Here is a 23,777-nt window from a genome sequence, read left to right as displayed (position 1 = left end):
GGCGTCAGAAGACCGCCAGTACTGGCAGTCTACTGACCACCGTATTACGAGTACTACAGAATTTCAGCCACAATTTGGGCGGAAATCCTGCAGTAGTCGTGCTGGTGGTAGGAGGCGCTTGGGCAGTTCTACCACTGGCCCGCCCCACCAGAAGGACTCTGCCTGGCGTATTATGAGCAATAATACGGCCTGGCGGGGCACTGCCAGCGATGGAAGTGCCCCTTCCTGTTCCCTGCCAGACGACCTTCTCCCCAGACCAGGTAAGGTGATTGTCCGACAGGGGACGGGGGTGTTGGTTGTGCCTGTGTGAGTATGTGGTGCCTGAGTGTGTGCATGAATGTGTGTATGCGTGGTTGTATGCGTGTCTGAATGTTGAAGTCAGTGCGTGTATGCATGTAAGTGTGTATGCATGCGTGTATACGAGTGTGAGTGTTGTGGTGAATGCGTCTTTGCGTGTGAGTATGCATGTTTGGATGGGTGTGACTATGCGTGGTTGAATGCGTATATGAGTGCTGAGGTGAATGCGTGTATGGGTGTGTGTGAATAAAGGTGTGTATGAATGTTGAAGTGAATGCGTGTATGGATGCGTGAGTCAATGCGTATATGTAAGTGTAGGTAAATGAGTGTACGCGTGGTGCATGTGTGTGTGTACGAGTTCATTTATACGGGGAGGAGGGCACTGTTTCTGGAAGGGAGCACTGTGGCTGAGGGGGAGGAGGGGTTTAGTGCTTGCTTGGGGGGGTCGTCTACTGGTGACAGTGAAGAAATTCCCTGTCACCGGTAGCCTTTCTGCCATGGTTTTCGTGGAGGTGCTACTGCCATGGAAACTGGGGCGGACAGGGGGCTCCTAATACCACCGGTGGTCTTCGGTGGACCTCTGGGTCAGAGATGATCATCTCCGGCTGGGCGTTTCCGACCGCCATGGCGGTATGAGTGGAGATGGGGTGCTCTTTACCGCCAGGCTGTCACAGTGGGACTACCACATTTACCCTAGCGGTCATAAGACTGCCAGGGTCATCATGAGGGCCTTAGTCTCACATGGCCATCAAAAAGGCAGATATGAGGTCTTGCACAATGTCCTTTCTCTACAAAGTCTCCTTACTGCATTTGCATAAAATATTTTTGGAGGACCTAATGCTGATTAATTGGACTGCTGCAGAAACAGACATCATGAGGCCCTATTATCAATGGCAGAAAAGAAGAACAAACAAATTAAGGAAGAAATTATAGAGCTTATACATTAAATTTAGATCAGAGATTGTGCTCATCAATAGTTTCAATGCTGAGTGGTTCACGGGGAGTATGGTTTCTGCTGCCCATTTTGGATGAGTATGTTGGACACTGTGGGTCTTTTTATGGTTTTCTTCCCAGTTTATTTACAGACAAGGAGAAAATGGTTTTGATCAATTTAGTTGATTCTGGGTTTGAGGTATTTTCACTCAAGGTGTCATTGCTTTTAGATTCAGTGTATTTTTGTGCCACGTCTGGTGTCAAAGTAAACAAACCAGGAATCTCCAATTGTGATAGAGACCTGGGGGCAGATTTTTCATTTTTTCATGCAGCGCAACGCAGCAACTCACCTTTCTGCAGTGTACTGAATGAAAGGGAAGAGACAGGAATGCCCTATCTTTACCAATATACAGTGCATTCCTGTCCTTTCCTTGTGCTGGCATGCAGGGCCATGCAAGGTGGCCTTGCGTGGCATGTTAAATCTATTTTAGGTTTTGTGTAGCACATGTGCCCTGTTGCATGCTCAAGGATGGCACAAAACCTCGCTAAATCTGGCCCCTGGTGCTCAGTGACTATAGTTCTTATGGATTTTTACTTTTGCATATGAAACTATGTACCCTAATTATCACATATTTTTGTACTGTTTCAACTGCTATATAGTAATACTCTGTGTCTCTTAAGGGTTAATCTCCCGAAATAAACATGAAATTGATTGAATTTAAATTGAGTGACTGCACAATCGTAACCTAATACAATCAAAGACAAAACAGGCCATCTTATCAGAATGATTACTAACACAGAACACAATCATAGTGAGCATTTGAAACGCGAGGCTCATTACATTTGTAGTTAATAAAAAAATAAGGCTAGATAGAGAGATCAATATATTTCCAGGATAGCCATAACAAACATGACCAAACAAAATTAATAAATCATGTTAACAGAAAGCTTGGTGAGTAAGACTAAGTAAATTATAAATGCCATCGCCATAAGGGAAGAACCTTAAAGTAGACTTCATGACCAATTTTCAAACCTTTGGAAGGCAAACTGCTTAAAGGAAACACGGAACATAATACAAAGAAATTTGGCAAAAGAGTTTGAAATAAAAATGCAGAGGGGTATGCACCAGTGCATGATGATCAAATGTAAGCCAATGTTTTTTTATAAATGAAAGAATAGGATATTTAATAAATTGTGTAATTTTATGAAATCGTACAAGATTTGTGAGTGAGAAATTTCACATGATTTTGGCACCTGGGAAACTGGTTCAAGCAGGAAGTGCCTTAGAAGAACATTAGAAACATGGTTTCCTTGAACCAGGCTCCTGCCATTATCTTTAGTGACTTTATACAGAAAAGTATTGTTTGTATTTAGTTTTGATACACATATGATTCACATATTTTCACGTAATATTCACAACTTTTAGGAGAAAACAACATTACTGCATTGCCCACCTCTAATCCCGTCCCAAACAAAAATTACCATGATCTTGCCAAGAAGCAAATACCAGTAGTATCAAGAAACAGTAAGGGACTGCTCAGAAAAAAAAAACATGATGTACTTTCTTTTTTGTACAAAACAGGCAGGTTTACAGAAATATTAATGGTATTATGTTGGATGTGGTTCGTCCCATATCCTATGAAATTTCTGGTCAATGTAGAAACCTAAGATATTCATGAGTCATGGAAAATCAGCCAGTTGAAAATCATGCACATAAAACTCTTCAACAATGCCATTGTAAAAGAAAGGACCAGAAAGATGGGACAGTCACAACTAGGTTAAATTTCATAGAAGAGTGTCCAATTATGGTACAAGATAATGGACCTTGAACCGTAGGATGTTACCAACTTGAGGTCTATAAATATATATGACATCTAAAGATACTACCAGAAACCACTGAGATTGTATAAAGTATCTGTCATAATTTGTTTTTTTTGTTTATTCCAACAGGTTTGGGTATTTACTGACTGGGGTGTGGGGAGGGCTAGTGTGAGCAGTGTGGGGAGGGACCACTGTAACAGTGTCAACCAAGTTCATGCCAAACACTGAAACACTAGTAACACATAGCCCAATATTTTCAAAACACACTTGACAGACATTATAGGCTGGATTAACAAGGCCCTAGCTCCACCAGAGCGTCACTTTTAGTGATGGTCCAGTGGTGCTATTCAATGCACCATATTTACAAGGAGGCATTAAGCCACTTTTTGTGGCCTAGCGCCTTCTTGTCAATATGGGCCCCGCTGATGTAGTTTTCTTTGGCAGCAGGATGTGCATTGGGTGTTGCTGTGGGCGTTCCACCGCAACACCCATTGCTTTCAACACTGCCCCAGATTTACAAGAAATCGTAAATCTGTGGCAGCACCAAAAACTAACGCCACCCCAGGGAAACTGGTTCAAGCAGGAACCATTCCTCTTTGTTGCACCATTAGAATGGTGCAACAAGGAGGAATACTTCTATTTCTCTTTGTTTTTGCTTTTTCTATGTATGAGCAAAAGGCCATGAATGATTGGTTTTGTGCAGGAAGGTGTCCCTTCCTGTAAATAAACAATCATTAAAAAATTATGATTTGGTACTTCTAGGTGTGCTGCAGCCTAATCGCCATTGTAGATTGTTCATGTGCAGGAAAGGACACCTTCCTGCACATAAACAATCACACCCCTCAACGCAGACAACCTTGCACTATGGTGCAAGGATGCCTGTGTTGGCAACTAAATTTACTGCTGGCACATAGGGAAACACAGGGGTGAGCCATATTTTTGTAAATACGGTGTGTCCCTGCATTTCAAAAGTGGTGCAGCGCTGCAAATTTTATCACAGTGCCGAGCTGTACCACTTTTTTGTAAATCTAGGCCTGAGTTCCTACAAATGGGAAATAGTTTTACATTCTCAACTGATTCTGTCTACCACGCATGTGCTCACAACCTCATACAACTCAACCTATTTAGTTCCTAAAATGGAACGTTTCCAACCTCAAGTGGCCTAGGAAGGCCAGAAGTGTGCTGGACGATCTTGATCACCACAAAATTTAAATAGCTCTCCTGCAAGAGACACACACAAGGGTTCAAAGGCCCTTGACATTTGCTTTAAGATGTTGTAGCCATAACTCCTTTGGCAGCTACGCCGCCTGTGCACGAAACACAGCCCTCTTGGTCCATCGGGGACTCCCCTTCACTCTACTGCAGTAAGTAGGCAAAATGTTATTGTTTTCAGTTTTTTAAAGCGATAACAATTTATCAAAGCAAATGTAAAATATCATCATAACCAAAAAAACAGCCGTACAAATCACCTTACTGCAGGAGAATGAAACGCAAGCAGGTACAATTTATTGCAAGCCTGAGTGGGCAATAAACATGTGACCATCATCAACACTTATGGTCCCAACATTGATGATTCAGATTTCTTTAGGTTGGTTTGGCAACCATGTATATCCCTTTCACACAGCATGCTATTATGGAGAAGTGACCTCAATGTTGTATTGGACAAATACACTGACAGTTCACTCATGCAGTCACACACCATGCTGCGGCAACAACTCTACATAATATTATTAACACACACAATCTAGTGGACCTATGGACTGGCTAGCGGCCTTCTTCCATCACAGGGGAAGCATGCAATTACAAAGGTGCTGCTTAAGAAATCCAATTTGGACCCATCAGTATTGAATAATTACAGACTTATTTCAATGCTGCCAACCTTGGTTAAGATTCTTGAAAAACATGTTAATACTCACTTATCCACTGTTTTGGAAGACAATCAGATTATCCATCCATCCCAGATGGGTTTTAGACCTTTTCACTGTGCAGAGTCAGCCCTGATAGGAATGACAGAAGAGGTCAGGAAGCGATTAGACCTGGGAACGGTCTCTGCAATCGTGCTCCTTGACCTCAGTGCAGCCTTTTACACCATAGACCATTCTACTCTACTTCATAGAATGAGGGAAATAGGAATTACAGGACATACCCTAAAGTGGTTCACAGAGGTCTTGGATGCAAGATCCTTCCAAGTACTCCATTGATCTCTCTACTAAAGTAGCTTTAAGAGCCATTGGGGATTACCTCAGGGCTCATCTTCAAGCCCCACATTGTTTAGCATTTATATGCTACCACTGGCAAGGATAGCGGATCAACAAAGCAGAACACTTGTGTTCATTCTGCGCTCTCTGCTATCCAACCAGACTATCATAGACCTCACAAGTGACTCAAGAGACTCACTCTATGACTCAGATGACATACAATCTGAGTTCATAAAGCACTAAAAAAATGCATACACCATAGACACAGACTGCATGCAGGCAGAATGTACAGTGTACTTAGACGGTGTGGCCCTAGCCTGAATTCAGAGAAACCAAAGACAATTTCTGGCAGAATCCATCACAATAAACAAAATCACTTCAGCTAGCTCTGGTATCTCCACCAGCAAAACTCTTGTCAATGGCAAATTCCCATCTGAATTTTAGAAGAGTTTTCCTCCCATTTTGAAACTGAGGCTCCTCTATTTTGCTTTAGGAAGGCCATAATTGTCACACTCCTGAAGCCCAGTAAGTCGCCCCCACAGCCTGACTCTAACAGACCACTTTCTTTAATAAACACCAGTGCCAAACTTTTCACCAGAATACTAGCCAATAGATTACTACTATTACTTCCCAAACTGGCCCTTCCAGAGAAATTGGGCTTTATTCCAGGAAGGTCACCATCACACAACCTAAGGGCCCTAGTTGGGCTCCTTCATCAACTAGAACCAGACCATGAAGTGACTGCCACTTTATGTAGATGTATTCAGGGCATTTGACTCCCTGGAATGGCACTTCTTGTACACAATATTGACTCATAGGGGGTCATTCTGACCCTGGCGGCCGGTGACCGCCAGGGTCACCGACCACGGGAGCACCGCCAACAGGCTGGCGGTGCTCCCGAGGGCATTCTGACCGCGGCGGTTCAGCCGCGGTCAGAAAGGGTAAACCGGCGGTCTCCCGCCGGTTTACCGCTGCCGCCATGAGGATTCAGACACCCCCTACCGCCATCCTGTTCATGGCGGGAAACCCGCCATGAACAGGATGGCAGTAGGGGGTGCCGCGGGGCCCCTGTAAGAGGGCCCCAAAAAGTATTTCAGTGTCTGCTTTGCAGACACTGAAATACGCGACGGGTGCAACTGCACCCGTCGCACCCCTGCAACTACGCCGGCTCAATTCTGAGCCGGCGTCCTCGTTGCAGGGGCATTTCCTCTGGGCCGGCGGGCGCTCTTTTGGAGAGCGCCCGCCGGCCCAGAGGAAATGTTTGAATGGCCGCCGCGGTCTTTTGACCGCGGTGCGGTCATTTGGCGGCGGTACCTTGGCGGACGGCCTCCGCCGTCCGCCAAGGTTAAAATCACCCCCTATATGCGATAGCCTCATAAAAACAAGCTTGCACAAATTGCCAGCTCCATGGACATAGTGGCCTTGCCTTTTCTCCCCAAAATGTCATTGTCTCAATCTATGCAAACAACATCACATTGTATCTCTGTGACCTGACCAAAAAAATGTCCAGAGTGATTGGGGAATTCATCCTATTCAAATTTTTCTGAGAAATATCAATTAAATAGAAGTAATCATATATGTTTCCATTAATCACAGCCACAGCCACTGTGGTGTGACACATCAGTTACATATTTGGATAGACATGTTTACTGCAAAAGGGCCACAGTAACTACAGAGGATTGTGGGACATGATGTCAAAGCTGGAAGGCCAGGTTCATATTTGGATCAAAGTCCTCCCCAGAGGCTCCCCACAGCTCCCGGATCTGTCTACTCTTCAGCAAGTCCCTGACCGCCAAGAGGTGCCTCTCTGGTCCCAGACCCTTGATGTGTCTCTTGAGTTCTTCAATTAAAGCTTTTGGACTCTTTGTGGCCGCAAATAGGCCTGTTCGTCCCAGAACCAATCTGCCTCCACCAAAAATCAATGGGAGCCCCTGCCAGTCCATCTCCTTTCCTGCAAGCATCAATGGCTGGAGAGGACCGCCAGTGAGTTGTGTGAGAGCCAACGTTTAGCGTGAATAATTATCTTTTACATTATCATACTTATGTACTAAATGTGTGAAATGATTTAATGTTAAAAATGAATGTTGACACAGAATGTGCCTTTTTATTGGCCACATCAAATGCAAGGCCTGCATATGTTTTTATAAATAATGCACTAACGTAATGAAAATAATTTCTGTCTCTTTAAGAGCATGTTCTCTGCTAAAAATAAATGCTGAAATAATATGAGTATTTTTTGATTTTCTGCTGGGCCTCAAGCAGAAAAGGCCACAGTGAGAGGTTATCTAACTCCGGGTGTTCTTACTGTCATTACATTTATATGTGCTCATGTCCGTTGTATAACAAACTATTTTTGTTCAAGTCATGAATTTGTTCTGTGCATGTATTAATGAAAATGTGTTTCTCTCGAGGAAATGGTGTGACAAGAATGTTTCCATATCTTTGTAACTACTGTCAAGCAACAGCATATTTGGAATGTGCCAAAACAAAGGGCTTACAGATCACAGTCGGAAAAATAGGCGCACAAGATACATTTCGTATAATTTAGGAATAACGTCAATGGAACAGAAGCGAATCAATACTCTGCAAGCTAACATTTTATGCAATTGTGATATCTAATATCTTTGTAATTGGATGTTCTTCCTTCGCATATTATTTTCAGCCAAAAAATGGTTAGTACGTTTAATTTAATGTTTGGGTACTGGGAAGAGAGAGGCAGTCACCATTTGTCATTCATGCATTGATTTCTGGTCTCCAGAGACTTCACTTCACTTGGTGTGATCAGTCACTTTGACACTTCATGCTTTGCTAGTCAGTCTACTGACATTCTGGTGCTTTATTATTTTCTGAGTTTACTATGCTTGTTCAATACTGAACTAATGCTCTGATGGTTTAATAATCTTATGTCCAAATTCTAAACCATTCCCTACCCTGTTCCTACCATGATGCTGATGCTGTTGTCCCCCGATGAAGTTATGACCTTGTTGCTGATTGTTTTAAGGAAAGGTATATTTATAAATCTGTGTATTGTGTTTGTCTTTTGTTTTCCAGGTACCAACTGCTACTGTTTTAATACTGCTGCTATATGTTTGATAGCGCCATAGCTAGATGTTTTGTAAAATTAATGTTGCTAAACCTTTTGCATGAAGCTCAACATGCTAATGCTAATCTGAAGTTAGTGAGGTGTTTTCTCTATGCCTATGACTTAACATCATTTTATTTCTGAATCAAATGTATCTTACCTCTCTTGCTCAAATATTGATATTATTAATTAGTATTTTCGCTATTGAAAGTATTGTTCTTATTGCATTGTTTAAACTGAGATTCTTTAGGCAAATGAGCCTGTGATGTTTCTTTACTTGTATCATTTGGTGTTGAGACAAATTGTTGTGACCTTAACGTTGTTAATACAGGGAAATAAACATTTTAATTGATACTAAAAGGTGTGGTTATTCGTGGCCAAATGGGTCATGGTGTGTTCTTTACTAATTCTTTGGTGATTTCTGTTGTTTAATATTGCTGTATTATATGACACCTAACAATATTAATTTAAATGAGTCAAAAGATTCATCAACCTTAAAGCTGCATCCACTTACTATTATTATGACAGATAGGTAAGCAAAGGGCACGCTCACAGTTTTGGTAGCAGAATTTGATGGCTATGTCTCTTTAAAGTATTTTGATAGATGTTTTTGAGGTGAGATTTATTGATTTTTAAATTGATGCAAAAGATGTGTCCCTAAACGCCCAAGGTGACTTTTCCCAGTGTTCTCAGTGTTTTATTGTCAGGTTGAATGAAGAAGATTATGTGCTTGTACAGCTTTAGCTAATTTGCAAATTATTGAGTTATTTGTGAGATTTTAGGGGGGTTTGCGTACTCCAAATGATGTTGTAGAAGGGGTTTGTGTACTCCAAAGTGTAAGAGTACAAAAGTCGGCGAGCTTCACATGTTTGTGGCACTTGGTGCTCAAAAATTGTCTAGGTGCGATGGTCTAAGACTCTGGAGTATATTAAAAGTGTATTGAGACACTTGTTTTTTTGTTGTCATCTGTCTATTTAGTAAGCCAACGGGGCGTGGTTGGCAAGCCGAGTTTGTGAGATAAGTCGAGTGTAAGGTCTTTTTGACCGAGATTTTGCGAGTCCTATGTGCACCAGGACAGACCCATTGTTCAGTTGAGAGTAAAATTTGCAGGTCGAATTTTACTTGCAAATCTGGGGATCTGAGAAAGAAGAATAGCTGTTAGAGCAAAAAGCCGTCAATGAAAATTCGTAAGGTTCCTGAAGTGATAGTATTACCCTATCTGTAGTAAATAGACAAATTTGTTTTTTGCTTTTGATGAAGTGCTCGCAAATAATATTGCATTAGTTTTGAGTGTGTTTGTGTTTAGGAGGATAACCTGCAATACTTTGTCAGCCGCTGTGTGTAAGTATGATGTCATTTTGTGCTACATTGGAATAGGTTGGTTAGTGAGAAGGGTTGCGCACAGATTGGTGGACAACTGTGAAATGCAATTGGTCAAGAAGGGAGACAAAGAGGATTGTGAGATTAAAAGTAATATCCTGATTATTGATTTTTTGACATACATTTTGAAAATTAAGTTTTTCAAAGCTTTAAAAAGTGTTCATAAGGGAGATTAATATATTCCAGCTAGTGTAGGAGACATTTGTCCGCCAGAAGGTACTCCAGCATTTATTGTAATTGAAGAGAAAGGTACTGGAGCATGCCTTTGGTTACAAAAAATGGTGCAAAATCACAGGAAATGAAGGGAGCTTAGCATTGCCTGAAAATGGGATATTTAATTTGAGAATTTTAGAGAATATGAGACAAGTTTGAAACCTCCGCTAAGACCAGCTCAGTTCGAAGCATCAGCAATCTGGGAACTAGTGGCCATACAACAACAAGCATTGAAATTTAAGAGAAAAATGAGAAGAGCAGAGAAGACACTAGCAGAAGCTAGGTGGAATAATGACCAGAGACAGTGGAGACTAGATACCTTACATGGAATTAGGATGCTTCCTGAGAAAGAAGTGAAGAAGGCATCTAAGAAATCAAAAGGGAGTTCATCTTCAGATGAAAATCAGAAATCGAAAGAGACTTCTTTATCTCTAACTCCTGAAGAGGAATCAAACGAGGATGAGCTAATTTTACAGTTGTTGAGAAATCGTCCACCACCATATGTGGCACAAGAAGGTCTAAGTACTAGTGTGAATCCCACTGCACCGACACCAGTTAGCATGACCCAGAGTTCAGGTCAGAATAACCATAACATGACTGGGAGTTCCGCACAGGTTAATTCTAACATGAACCAGAGCTCAGTCTTTTTGCGCAAATACCAATGCAGAGTAGTTTCAATCTGCTGACTGTGTCGCCAGTACAGCATCAGTTGCCACAACCTAGTGTTCCTAGGATTTACCTACATGTGCCTATTGTAGATGCAGCAGCTAATCTAATAGTGCCAACAGGACAAGTTTACCAGAAATCAATGTTGGTCCAGACAGAGACAACTCCACTATTGCTTCCCCTAATGCAGCCACAAGCAATTCTGAAGTACACTCCTTCAACAGGCACGCAAACAGATGTCTGTATTGATGAGCCAGAATACAGGGGTGATGCAGACTCAGAATGTTACTGCTAGATCAAGCCCAGATGCACTGTCTGTACCAGTCACTATTGGTCCAGTCATACCGTTGTTTGCTCAGGGTGAAAATGGCACAAATGGTCAGCGAGTCCTAAGTCAGAGTCAAGTGGAGGAAGGACATAATGATAATGCCAGAATAGTTTCTCCGGTAAGACAGACTTTTGATGGAATAGGGTCATTGTTAGATTTGAGCCCTCTCAAAGCTCCTTTGAATACTGAGACAGGGTCGCACATTGGCACCAATATAAGGTTACTGACACCCCAATCTCTGAGTTTAACTGTACAACAGCTACCTGGTACTCAGCCTAATAACATCTCATTACAAAGTTTGACACCACAGCAATGGTTAGAAAGACTGACTACTTCACAAGATGTTTCCAGTGGAGGGAATTATATTAACTACACTAGGCTTTCAATGGAAGTGAGTGAGCTTGTTGAAGGAACTATAAGTGTAAACAGGTTAGAGACCTACACTGAAGCAGAATTGCAATACTTGTGTCTGAAGATTACAAAAGAAGTGGGTGAGGTACATCAACAGTTAGCAGATGTAGCAGACAAACATGAGATAGATTGATCAAAAATGAAACATTTGAAAAGAAGTTACAGGTTGGATTTCTAGGCAAAAGACTCATGAGAACACATGAGATCTGCAGGGATTAAAAAGCACCTTAGAGAGTTGCTTCACGGTATTCAGATATGAGCAGCATTAGACAAATGGGAAGGCAGATGGGTGAAGAACAGAGACAAGCCGAAAAATGGTCCTGACACTTTTTCTGCAGAAGCACCACAGAATAGGGAGGCAGTGAAAGTGTTAACAATGATAGAAAGTCCAGGAGGGAACTTTGTACATGTCCCTTGGAGCAGAAGTGACATTTTGTTATTTACAGATGATTACCCCAGGTTGAGGGAGAAACCACTAGAATGGTACCAGCAAACATAGGTTTGTGAAACTTGCAAAATGCCTGTGGGAGGATTTGAACACTCTTTTTAAGATAGTTGTTCCAGCAGATTTATGGATTGAAAGAAAGAGGAGTGTAGATTGGCTAACAAGTGTGCCGCCAAGAGATCCAGCAACAGGTGCACCATCTCCTGAAGTAATAAAAGCTTACTATAAAGTGATTGAATTTCTGAAAACAAGAATTTCGCCTAAAAACATTGATTGGCAGTGCATAGCTAGGACAGCTCAGGAAGCAAAAGAATCAATTCATGCATACTACGAGAGGTTGCTAAAAGCAATTAAACATTACAGTGGAACAGAAACAATTGAGCCAAAAGGCATGATTCACTTTGTGTTCAGATATGTTGAGGGACTCAGACCAGAAATTACTCATGTGATTAAGAGCCATTTGATTTGTTGTAAAGCCAAGCCAATTGATGAGGTTCTACAGTATGCAAAATACTGTTGTGATGAGATTGAATTGAAACAGAAAAAGTTGAAGGAAAAAGCAATGGTGATGCAGATCGAGGCTGCACAGACCGGGTTTCAGGGAAGTTTTCAGCCTTAGCAGCAGAGAAATGGCATGTTTCAGAATCAAGGCACGTTTCAGAATGGAGGCAGAGGTAGAGGTCGTGGTGGTATGGGAAGTGTTAAACGTGGTCCAGATTTGAATACAGTCATAATACAAGGAGAGTCACAAGGAAGGAGAATGTTACCTTGTCACGCTTGCGGGGGAATCGTGCATTGGAAACGGGAGTGTCCAATGGTAAATCGGGAAGGTATGGTTTAGTAAGTGAATGATGTCAATTCATTTCAAAATGTGAGAAGACCAAGAATGAGAGGACAAAATCAAAATTTCCAGAATAATTTAAATTCAAAGTTTCCAGCCTATGCAGCCCACTCAAACTGTACAGCCATTACAAGTACGAGTGCCCCAGTTACAGCAGATGCAGCCACAGGTGCAGAATTTGCCTGCACGACAAATTCAAATGTCTAGACAACAAATTCAGATACCTCAAGCCCCTATAGACCAGCAGAAGGTGATACTTTCTCAGATGGTCACAGGTCAGAAAGTAAATCAGGGTAATAATACTGTACATCAATATCCACTACACAGTGAGGATGGAATAAACGATGTTTGGATGTCTAAGAGTTTGGATGAAGAAGAATGTATGATGACAGCTTCTTTAGAAGTGGATCAGAAAGGTCCCTATGTTCAAGGATAGGTGAATGGTCACAGAGTTTCATTTTTGGTTGACCCTGGAGCTCCACGCTCCACAGTGAGATCTACAGACATTCCAGACCTACCCTTATCAGGGAAAACAGTTCATATCGTGGGGGTTGCAAATCAATATTTGACAATCCCAAATGCGGAACCAGTCTTGGTTAAAATTGGCAATTTTAAGGATTTGCACAAGTTTGTGGTTTGTGAATCAAGTCCCGTATCTTTAGTGGGAATGGATTTATTGGGCAAAACAAGATGGTAAATTACTTGTTCATATGAGGGTATTGAGATTCAGACAAACAGTGATGATGAAGAAAACCGGATACTTACTGGTAACAATGAGTCAGTGTCCAATTAATTTCCTTTGATCAGTTTTAATAAGCCAGTGAATGAAGAAGCTCCTTTGATTAGTTTCTTTCCAGTTTTTGAAGTGAAAGATCTTCCTGCTGATTTACAGAAAACTGTAAAGATTAAGGTTTGGGATCTTTCAGGGTTGATAAAAGGAACAGAGCCAGCTAGAGTAGCAGTTAAGCCCACTGTAGTTTTTCCTCAGACTCCAGAATACCCGATGGCAAAAGATGTAATCAAAAGTGTGAAACCGTTGATTGGAGAGATTGTGGAGAAAGACATTTTAAAATAAGTGTTGAGTAGTCTGTTTAGTTCACCAATAATGGGATTTTGCAATCCGACTTGTGCAAGACTTGGGAAAAATAAAAGACATAGGCCCTCATCATGAATTTGGCGATAAATCCCGCTTACCGCCATGGTGATGACCCCCAACATACCACCACTGAGCCAACTAGACAGACACATCACATACACCCATACATCCATCACACACCCCACCACATTACTCAACACCCTCACACCAACACACACCACACAACATACATGTCCCCACTAAGGCACCCCCATTTCTCAGAGGAGGAGTTAAGGGTCACGGTGTAGGAAATTGTCAGGGTAGAGCCATAGCTGTTTGGTGCACAGGTACAGTAGATATCCGTTGCCAGGAAGATGGAGCTATGGTGATGAATCATGGACAGGGTGAACGCCGTGGGACAGCATCCAAGAACAAGGGACAACATCAGGAAGAGGTGGAATGACCTACGGGGAAGGTACATTCATTGGCAGCAAGAAACCAGCTCACCATACAGAGGACTGGCGGAGGATCCCCACCTCTTCCCCCACAGCTCACAGCATGGGAGGAGCAAGTTTTGGCAATCCTGTATCCTGCGACCTGAGGACTGGAGAGACTCCTGCTCTGACAGGTGGTGCCCTATCCAGTCCCTGGGCCCTTGAAAGGAAAGCTGGTGGAAATCCAAGGAAATCGACTTCGGGTGACTTTGGACCAACGCCGCTGCTGAATCCGGTGATGCCGCCTGCAACCGACTCTGTGATCTTCGCTGGAACGCAACGACCATCGCAGGCCCGATGCTGCTGCAGCCCAGCTGAAGCCCGCGACTCCATGGAAGTCGCCGCACCACATCATGACTGACGCCGCTCAAACTGCGTGGATTCAACGTTTCGCACAGACGCCATAATCCCCGACTTTGCGCATCGACTTGTTTTCACTCTTCACCAAAGGTTCTGTACTTGGGGGTCTACGCGACTCCATGTCCGCGCCGTGGGTGTCAGCTTGTTGGGAACGACTCCGTCACGACGCCGAGTTAAAACCTCATCAAAACATTTTGTGTTTCTAAGCACTATTTTTGAGTTTAACCTTTAAAAATTAATAACTTGACTTGTGTATGTCGGATTTTTGTCGTTTTGGTCTTGTTTTGTTTAGATAAATCTGTCTTATTTTTCTAAACCTTTTTTGTGTCATTTGGTAGTGTTTTCATTAAGTTACTGTGTGTGTTGGTACAAATACTTTACACCTAGCAATCTGAAGTTAAGCCTACTGCTCTGCCAAGCTACCAAGGGGCTAAGCAGGGGTTAGCTCAGGGTGATTCTCTTTTCCCCTGACTAGAGTGAGGGTCCTTGCTTGAACAGGGGGTAACCTGGCTGTCAACCAAAGACCCAATTTCCAACAACGCAGTTATGGATAATCTGATCGCTGTCCATCAACATGAAATGGCGACCACGTGTCCTGTATCTAGGGACAGATGGAAGTGAGGTAACTCCACCAAGTTGGGTGTCGTGGCGGAAGGCGGTCTTGCACCGCCGTGCAATTCCTAATTTGCTAACAAGGAGATCTAGGGAGTACAGAAGCCAATGGGGATCAGTGCTGGTGGTGACGGTGTACACTGCCGTGGACGTGACTGTCATTTTCTATCTAAATCCTCATTCGACTCCTGACTTTCCACAGGACAACCCCTACACTGCGCGTGCTGCTGTGACCTGTGTCTGGAACCTACCATGGCCCGGGGGTCCGGGGAAAGGGCTCCTGCCTTCACTTTGATGGAGTTGGAGCGACTGGTGGATGGAATCCTACTCCAGTATTGATTGCTGCATGGCCCTCCAGACCAACAGGTGATAACACCTTGGGCACAATGCATGTGGGAAGGAATCATGGAGATGTGTGTTAAAGCATTGTGTCATCTGGGGACGGGGAATGTCCTGGTGGTAGTGTACATGGTGGACGCCGGGCGGTGTGTGTGCCAATATAGATGGAAACGGGATTGGTGGACCATACGAGTGACAGGCTGGATTGAATGTGTAATGGTGTCCTCCCATCTGTATAACCTCTGCAGGTCAGCACCCATCAAAAGATGGGATTGTGGCGTGCCATCGCCAAGGATGTGCAGACCCTGGGGGTCTACAGCAGGTGGAGCACCCACTGTTAGAAATGGTGGGAGGACCTGAAACGCTGGACTCGGAAGTCTGCGGAGGCCCAGCTGGGGATGGCCTCCCAACGAGGAAGGGGTGCCCGTCGGAACCTGACTCCCCTGATGGCCCGCATACTGGTGGTGGCCTACCCAGATCTGGATGGGCACTTGAGAGCATCACAGCAGCCACAAGGGGGTGAGTACAGTGGGTGTTACAACAATAATTGGTAGGTGGCATGGGATCCGGGTGGTGGGTGTGAGTTAGAGGGTGCCCCTTAATGCCAGGTCAGACATTGCAGCATGATCCAGCTCAAGGGTAACGGGTGTATAGCAAATCCAGATAACCTAGCTAGGTTGCATTCCATGTCAGACAGGGCTTAGTGGGTCCCAGGAGGGGTGCAGTTGGCGGTAGTTGGCCCTCATCTTGCTGTGGCATCTAGTCAATTAAATGCCAGTGCAATGCATAGTGCTCAATCCTGATACCTGTGTGTGACGGTACTGTGTATGCCAACTGTGGTATTGGTGCTGTAATTGACCCAGTGCTCCCTTTCTCCCCCCCTTTCTCCTTCTGTCATCCTGTTCATGTGTGCATTTGCATCTGGTGGAGGAGCAGGGGCACCGGCACCAGAGGGAGCTGCATCCCACAGGACCCAGGAGGCAGAGTCCACTAACGCCAAGGGAAACAGTGGGACGGAGGGCGAGGGGAGCACCACGGAGACAGGAGGTGACAACACAGACTCTGATTCCTCCTCTGATGGGAGCTCCCTGGTGGTGGTGAACACCTCTGAGACCACCCTCAGTTAGTTGCCAGTGCCCGCTCACCCAGGAGGGTGGGCATCATCTTTGCCCCAGGCACCTCAGTCCCTGCCCCAGTGAGCCCTGCTGCCCTGAGTGAGGAAGCTATTGATCCCCTGAGATCCATCTCTGTAGGGCAGTTAACCATTGTGAATGCCATCCAGGGGCTGGCATCCCAGATGCAGCAATGCACTGAATTCCTGGAGTGCATCCACGGTGGATTGGTGACCCAACAGAGATCGATTCAGGTTCTGGCCTCCTCTCTGATGGTAGCCATTGTCCCTGTTCCTACCGTCCCCCCTCCAACTACCACTTCCCAGTCCCAGTCTCCTCAGCCCCAACCCATCCCATGCACACATTCAGACGAGCATGCACACAAGACATCAGACAAGACTGTCAGTTAAACATAGGCAGCACACTTCAGTCCACAAGCACTCACGCAAACGCCAGACAGTTGCTCACACAACCACATCCACTGCCTCCACTCTCCCCTTCCTCCTCCTCCACCTCCCTGACAGTCACGTCCACACTCACACCTGTGTGCATGGCTTCAACATCCACCACCAGCATCACCGTGCCAAGCAGCAAATACACCTCACTAGCAGACACCTCCACAACATCCATCTACATGTCCCCTGTGTCCTCTTCAACCCTGTCTGTCCCCCCCTCATAAAACACAAACGCAGGCACTCAGACACCCAACAGCCATCCACCTCACATCAGCACACTGCCCATGCACCTGCACCCAAGTCCAGCAGCTGTACACCTCCAACAACCACTCCCTTAAACTCCACTCCCATTCCACCACCCTCATCCGGCTCACTGACCCTCAGAAGCTTTTCCTTGCCCAACTTGACCTCTTCCCTCCCCATCTCCCCTGTCCTGCCCGTAAGAGCAGGGTCCGAATGACCCAGCCCAGCACCTCAGCCAAACAGTCCACGGGGACAGTGGAGGCACCTCCTAGTCATGGAGACAAGACAGTGAAGGATCCCACTCCACCAGCCAGGAAGGGGAAGGATCCCACTCCACCAGCCAGGAAGGGGAAGGATCCGTCTTCACCAGCAAGGAAAGGGAAGGGTCTCACTCCATCAGCCAGGACGGGGAAGGATCCCACTCCACCAGCTAGGAAGGGGAAGGATCCAACTCCACCAGCCAGGAAAGGGAAGGATCCCACTCCATCAGCCAGGAAAGGGAAGGATCCCACTCCACGAGCCAGGAAAGGGAAGAAGCCCTCACCTCCCGCCAGGAAAGGGAAGAAGCCCTCACCTCCAGCTGAGACACAGCAGCCCTCGCCTCCAACAGAGGCTGCCCAGGAGGCCCCTTACCCTGCTGAGACACAGCAGCCCTCACCTCCTGCAGAGGCTGGCAGGGTACGTACACCACCACCACCACCAGTGGGCACAGGGCCCTCATCCCCTGTTGAGACACAGCAGCCCTGACCTCCTGCAGAAGCTGCCCAGGAGGCACCTTCCCCAGCTGAGACTCAGCAGCCCTCACCCCCAGCAGAGGCGGGCAGGGTACCAACACCTCCACCAGTGGTCATGAAGCCCTCACCTCCAGCTGAAACAATGCAGCCCTCACCTCCAGCAGAGGGCATGTAGACCACCTTCCAGGGACTGCTGTACAAGAAGTCCTCTCCAGAACCAGAGGGTAAATACCTCACCTGAGAGACTGTGACGTTGCAGTCCTCAGCAATGAGTAATGGGCATGGAAACCCCTCCAGAACCAGTGGGCAAATACCCCACCTCAGAGACTGTGACCTTGCACTCCCCAGCAATGAGTAATGGGCATAGAGCCCCCTCAAGAACCAGTGGGCAAATACTCCACCTCAGAGACTGTGACCTTGCACTCCCAAGCAAAGGATAATGGGCATGGAGCCCTCTCCAGAACCAGTGGGCAAGTTACTGACTTCAGCTGAGGTGCCCCCCACCCCATTTCCCCTGAGGTGCCTGCCCACTTCCAAAATGATGCCCCTGCACAGTTCTGTGTGGAGGTTATCAGGAAAAACGTTGGGCCTTGGACTGTGCCCTATGGCCATGTGGGCCCTTTGTACTTTGGACTGGGCATTTGCCCTTTCTCGACAATTGTACATATCTCTTTGTTATCCAGTTGGCTCATATGGTGGCTGTTCCCATTCAATACATTCTCAGTACTGCCTTTGTGTAGTCCTTGCATTATTATGACGTGTGTCCTGTGCCATTGTTTTTCGTCTGCAGCTGGTTGTGTGTGTGAATGGTGTGTGTTGTGCGTGTGTGTCACTCTCCTTTTCCTCCCTTGTGTGCTAAGCAGCTGTACTTACCATGGTCATCTTCATCGGTGTTGGTGTTCCAGGTGGAGCATGGCGTAGAAGAGCATTGGGAAGACTTGAAGTTCCGGTTCCATGGCAGCGCAGCGTTGATCTTCTCTGTGTCTTTGTTGGTGAGTCTTTGGTCTTCTGTGATGTGTTTCCACCAGGCTTTTGATGGCGTTGGTACCGCCACGGAAATCGCAGCAGATTGCAGTGTCATGATATGGTGGGCTGTACCTTGTCTTCCGCATGGCTGTTGTTGGCTACCGCCGTGGTGCATGCTGTTAACGCCCTGGCAGACAGTGTAGTACATTAGCTGTCTACGGGAGCTCTCACCACCATGGTCTTAATTTGACGGTAATTAACACCAGCCTGTTGGCGGTATTACCAGCACTTTAACAGTCACCCCCAATCTCAGACTGACCACCATAGTGATTAAGTGTTGCCCAGTTGTGCCAAATCCAGCAGTGATTATGTTTCAGATCCCATGCGATCCTGAATGGTTCACTGTGGTGGACCTATGTCAAGCATTCTTTTCCGTGCCTCTTCATTAGAACAGCAGATATTTCTTTTGTTTTAAGTTCTTAAACAGCATCTACTGTTGGAGTAGAATTCCACAAGGGTTTTCAGAGTCACCATTGATTTTCTACCAGATCTTGAAAAAGAATTTAGAACCATTAGTGATGTATTATCGTTCAACACTGGTGCAACACATTGACGATCTGTTAATTGCGTCCAAAACAAGAGAAGGGTGTAAATATGATACGATTGCATTGTTGAATATCCTGGGAGACAATGGACATCGTGTCACCTGCTAAATTGCAGTACTGTCAGAAAGAGAGAAAATACTTGGGTCATTTGATCGAGAAGGGAACTAGGAAAATTTCCAGAGAGAGTTGCAACTATTTTACCCTTACAGAAGTTGACTCATAAGGATGTTTCCGATCCTTTAGTGCTGGATGAAGCATGTATGAAAGCATTTACTGATTTGAAAGAGTTTGTGTCAAGTTCCAACTTTAGGTATGCGTGACTACACTAAACCTTTTAAATTCTTTTGTCATGAACGTGATGCATATTATTGGTCTGTTTTGACTCATACTCATGGAGGTGTGAATCACCCAGTGGCATATTTTTCACCCACTTTGAATCTGGTCATAGCAGCTTTACCCGGTTGTTTGCGGTCCTTTGCAGCAATTGAGCAGAGACTAGCTCAGAGCAAGAATATAGTGATGTATTATCCCCTTACTATAATGGTACCTCATTCAATTGAAATTTTGCTCACTAGGTCTAAAACACAGTATCTGACCAGTTCAAGGCTGACCAGATATGAAACAGTAATCTTGAGATCGCCAAATGTAAGCATTAAGAGATGCACAGTGCTTAACCCAGCAACTTTTCTTCCAAATGAGGAAGCAGACAATGATAAATTGGATGATACTGAACACGCTTGTCTAGAAATTATGGAGTTATGCACAAAACCGAGAGCAGATATTAGAGAAACTTGCCTGGAAGAGACTGACCAAATTATCTTTGTTGACGGTTCCTGCCTGAGAGATATTGTGGTCACATTAAAAGCAGGATATGTAGTGTTTACCATCACCGGCATACTCAAAGCTACATGGCTTCAAGGAGTGTTTTCTGCACAAGTGGCAGAACTAGTGGCTCTTAATAGAGCATGCCACATTTCAGCTCAACTAAAGGGGACTATGTACACAGATAGTCAAAATGGATTCGGCATTGTGCATGATTTTGGCAAATTGTAGTCACAGAGAGGTTTCCTGGCCTCTTCTGCTTCACCAATAAGAAATGGTGAGAGAATACATGAGTTGTTAAAAGTGATTCAAATGCTTGAAAAGATTGCTGTAGTGAAATGCAGAGCACATCAGATATCACAAGATTACGTGTCATCGGGAAATGCATATGCAGATCAAGTCGCAAAGTAGAATGGAAATTGTCACCTGAAAAGGATGAAGTCTATGCAACTTATGTAATGCATGTTATTGACAATTTGGAAGAGTTAAAGACTCTTCAAGACAATGTCCCAAGGGAGGAGCGCAGGGAATGGATTAAGTTAAAATACTTCCAAAGAATCGACGATGTTTGGGTTTTGGGAGAAGTGAAGGTAGCACTGCCTAATAGTCTTCTGTCTCAGATGGCCAAATACTATCATGGTCACGTTCATGTGGGGAGAGATGCCATGGCCAGGTTGTTTAGCAATTTTGGTTCAATCTTGCCACAGATGTGCCATCTGCCAGCAGATGAATATGGGCAAAGGAACAGTCATTAATATGAGACATATAGGCATGGCTAGAGGACCATTCAGCAGAATACAAATAGATTTAATTGAGATGCCTGCGTGTGCTGGTTTAAAATGTGTGCTGGTGATTGTGTGCATTTTCAATCATTGGACTGAGGCTTATCCTAATAGGAGAAATGACAGTCTCATGGTAGAAAAGTTACTGCTTAGGGAGTTCATTCCACATTTCGGTTTTCCGGTCTTTTTAGAATCAGATAGAAGAAGCCTCTTCAACAATGAGGTGATTAAGTCGCTATGTTCAGCTTTAAACATTGAGCAGAAGCTGCATTGTAGCTACCGCCCAGAACTCTCAGGACTTGTAGAACAGATGACTGGTACTCCGAAGTCGAGATTGGCAAAAATGTGTGCATCCACAAATCTGAAATGGCCAGATGCTTTGCCATTGGTTCTAATGTCAATGAAAAGTACCTCTGACAAGAAAACAGGACTGTTGCCTCATGAAATCCCCATAGGAAGGGCCATGAGATTGCCAGCTGTACCTGCAAATGCTCTTGTGAACATTACAGATGATATGGCGTTGAACTACTGCAAAGGCCTAGCTGATGTGGTTTGCTCTTTCTCTCATCAGGTGGAAGCTACCACACTGCAAACGTCCCAAGATCAAGGACACAACCTGAAGGCAGGTTACTGGGTTGTGATCCGAAAACATGTGAGAAAATTGTGTTTGGATCCCCGGTGGAAGGGTCCTTTCCAGATAGTATTGATTACTACCTCCCTTTATGCCAAAGGCTGCACGTCTAGAGGAGGAGGCGCAGTCTTAGTGCCTCCTGCAGCTTAAGGCTCTGCTGGGCTGCAAACAAGATACAAGAAGGCTTGGAGGAAGATGCTGTGCAGGGGCAGTGTTTATTTATTATTGCGGTTTTATAAAGCTCGGGATAGGTCAACATGAGCCTCAGAGTGCCGGGCAATGGTGAAACATACAATTAAATACAACATGTAAGCTATTCTAATTATATTAATAAACAAAAATCAACACACGGTATAGTTGCAATTCAAAGAATCATATAAAAAGCTAACAACAAATAAACGCAATTACATCCAAGGCATATAATGAACAAGGTATTGTAGCATGCCAGAGAGGCGTTGTGAGATCGGAAACAATAATCAGGAGATATGCTGATTAACCGACAGTCAAGGATACATTTCAGACCTATTTCTTATGGGCTTCATTTATTTTAAGGAAATCGGAGAGAATTAAGAGGCAGAAGGGGCGGGATTTCCATTGCCCCCCCCGCTTACCTCTACATCATAAGGTAGTCACAGGTGTGTCGAGCCAGAGTAAAACATACATCTACTAAAAGACACAAGGAAGGGTGGGGTCGTAATGTCCCAGGTACTGCTGGATCAGCTCCAGGCATTTTGAGACTGTGGTGACAGGCCAAGGCTTCCCTGTGGGTATGGACTTGCCCCCAAGTGGATCCACGCAAGTCACACCCCGAAAGTGAATAATTCCACAGAACAAGAAGAAGAGATGTTGAGATTACCTCCACCTAGATGCATTCTAGGGCAAGACAGAAGAAGCAGTGAGCTGGAGTAAGAGCCTGAAGATACTCCAGTTGATTTGCCCACTCCTGTGACAGACAGAGCAGAAGGAATCCTGGAAGAGGAGGATGAAACATCCTCAATGTCCTTAAATGAATCAGGAAGAGAACTGGTCCAGAGAAAACACGAGAGAGAACCGGTTCAGAGAAAATCTGCTCAGAGGAGGGGGTCCTCAGAAGCAGATGGTCTGACAAACCAAACTGAACAAGTGACTGCCTCCAGCGGGAAAGGGGTTGAGACAGATCTCAGCCAAAAATATTTGACTCCTCCTGAACCGGTTGTGGCAACATCAAAGGAGAAGAATTTGTGTCTAATACTGAGAAGGGCATTAACAAGAAAACCTCTGAAAGGTGACAACGGGACAGAACAAGTTCAAAGTCAAAGAAGACCAACGTAGTGCCACCAATTTAGGAAGAAGTTGATACTCCCAGAAACGAAGATCTAACTGATGATGAATACAGTGGAGGTTGAAGATTAAAAAAAAAAAAAATTGCCATTTGAAGATACTCAGGTCCTGATTGGGCATATGTAGCTACCCAAGAATGGCAAGAATAATTTTTGAATTTCTGCTTTGATAGAGACATTCCAGGTCTATATTTTGGCAGGTGAAGAAAATTTATGAAACATTATTGAGAAAATTGAAAATTTGAAAACCAAATGAAAGAAACATTGTTGAAAAGAAACATTGAGAGACTTTGATAACTTGAATTTGACAAGCTGTTAAACTGAATTTGACAACTTTACAAATTTTTGACAAAAGGGTCCTGTGTGAATGAAACTGTGAATATTATTGATGAAAAAAAGGAGAGATTGAAATTGAAGACTGGAGATTGACGACTTAATTTTGATTTTTGATTTTTGCTGCATAGCCATATTTTTGCATTCGCTTTTACTTTCTGATTCTTTACAGACCATGGGTAACCAAAACCAGCAGAACTCTAGAAATAGATCTTGTAAATACTCTAGAAATAGATGCTTGAATACATAGGTATTGGTTTTTGGATTGTTCAACTGTATG

General features: G+C 44.4%; 1 protein-coding gene and 1 long non-coding RNA gene across 2 annotated transcripts in view; one reads left to right on the top strand and one right to left on the bottom strand.

Moving 5' to 3' along the window:
* The window catches only part of LOC138283821 (uncharacterized), a 70,676-nt gene extending 62,019 nt beyond the window's left edge, over positions 1–8,657 (top strand). The window contains exon 6 of the long non-coding RNA XR_011201313.1: positions 7,661–8,657. This is a non-coding gene — a long non-coding RNA (uncharacterized lncRNA). The remainder of the gene's footprint in view (positions 1–7,660) is intronic.
* SLC17A6 (solute carrier family 17 member 6) overlaps positions 1–23,777 on the bottom strand; it is a 281,370-nt gene that overhangs the window by 135,298 nt on the left and 122,295 nt on the right. The gene's annotated exons all lie outside the window — the stretch shown is intronic.

The sequence above is a fragment of the Pleurodeles waltl genome, chromosome 3_1 (genome assembly GCF_031143425.1).
Source record: "Pleurodeles waltl isolate 20211129_DDA chromosome 3_1, aPleWal1.hap1.20221129, whole genome shotgun sequence".
Lineage (NCBI taxonomy): Eukaryota > Metazoa > Chordata > Amphibia > Caudata > Salamandridae > Pleurodeles > Pleurodeles waltl.
Note: the sequence above shows the minus strand (reverse complement) of the source record. Positions and strands in the feature narration are given on the sequence as shown.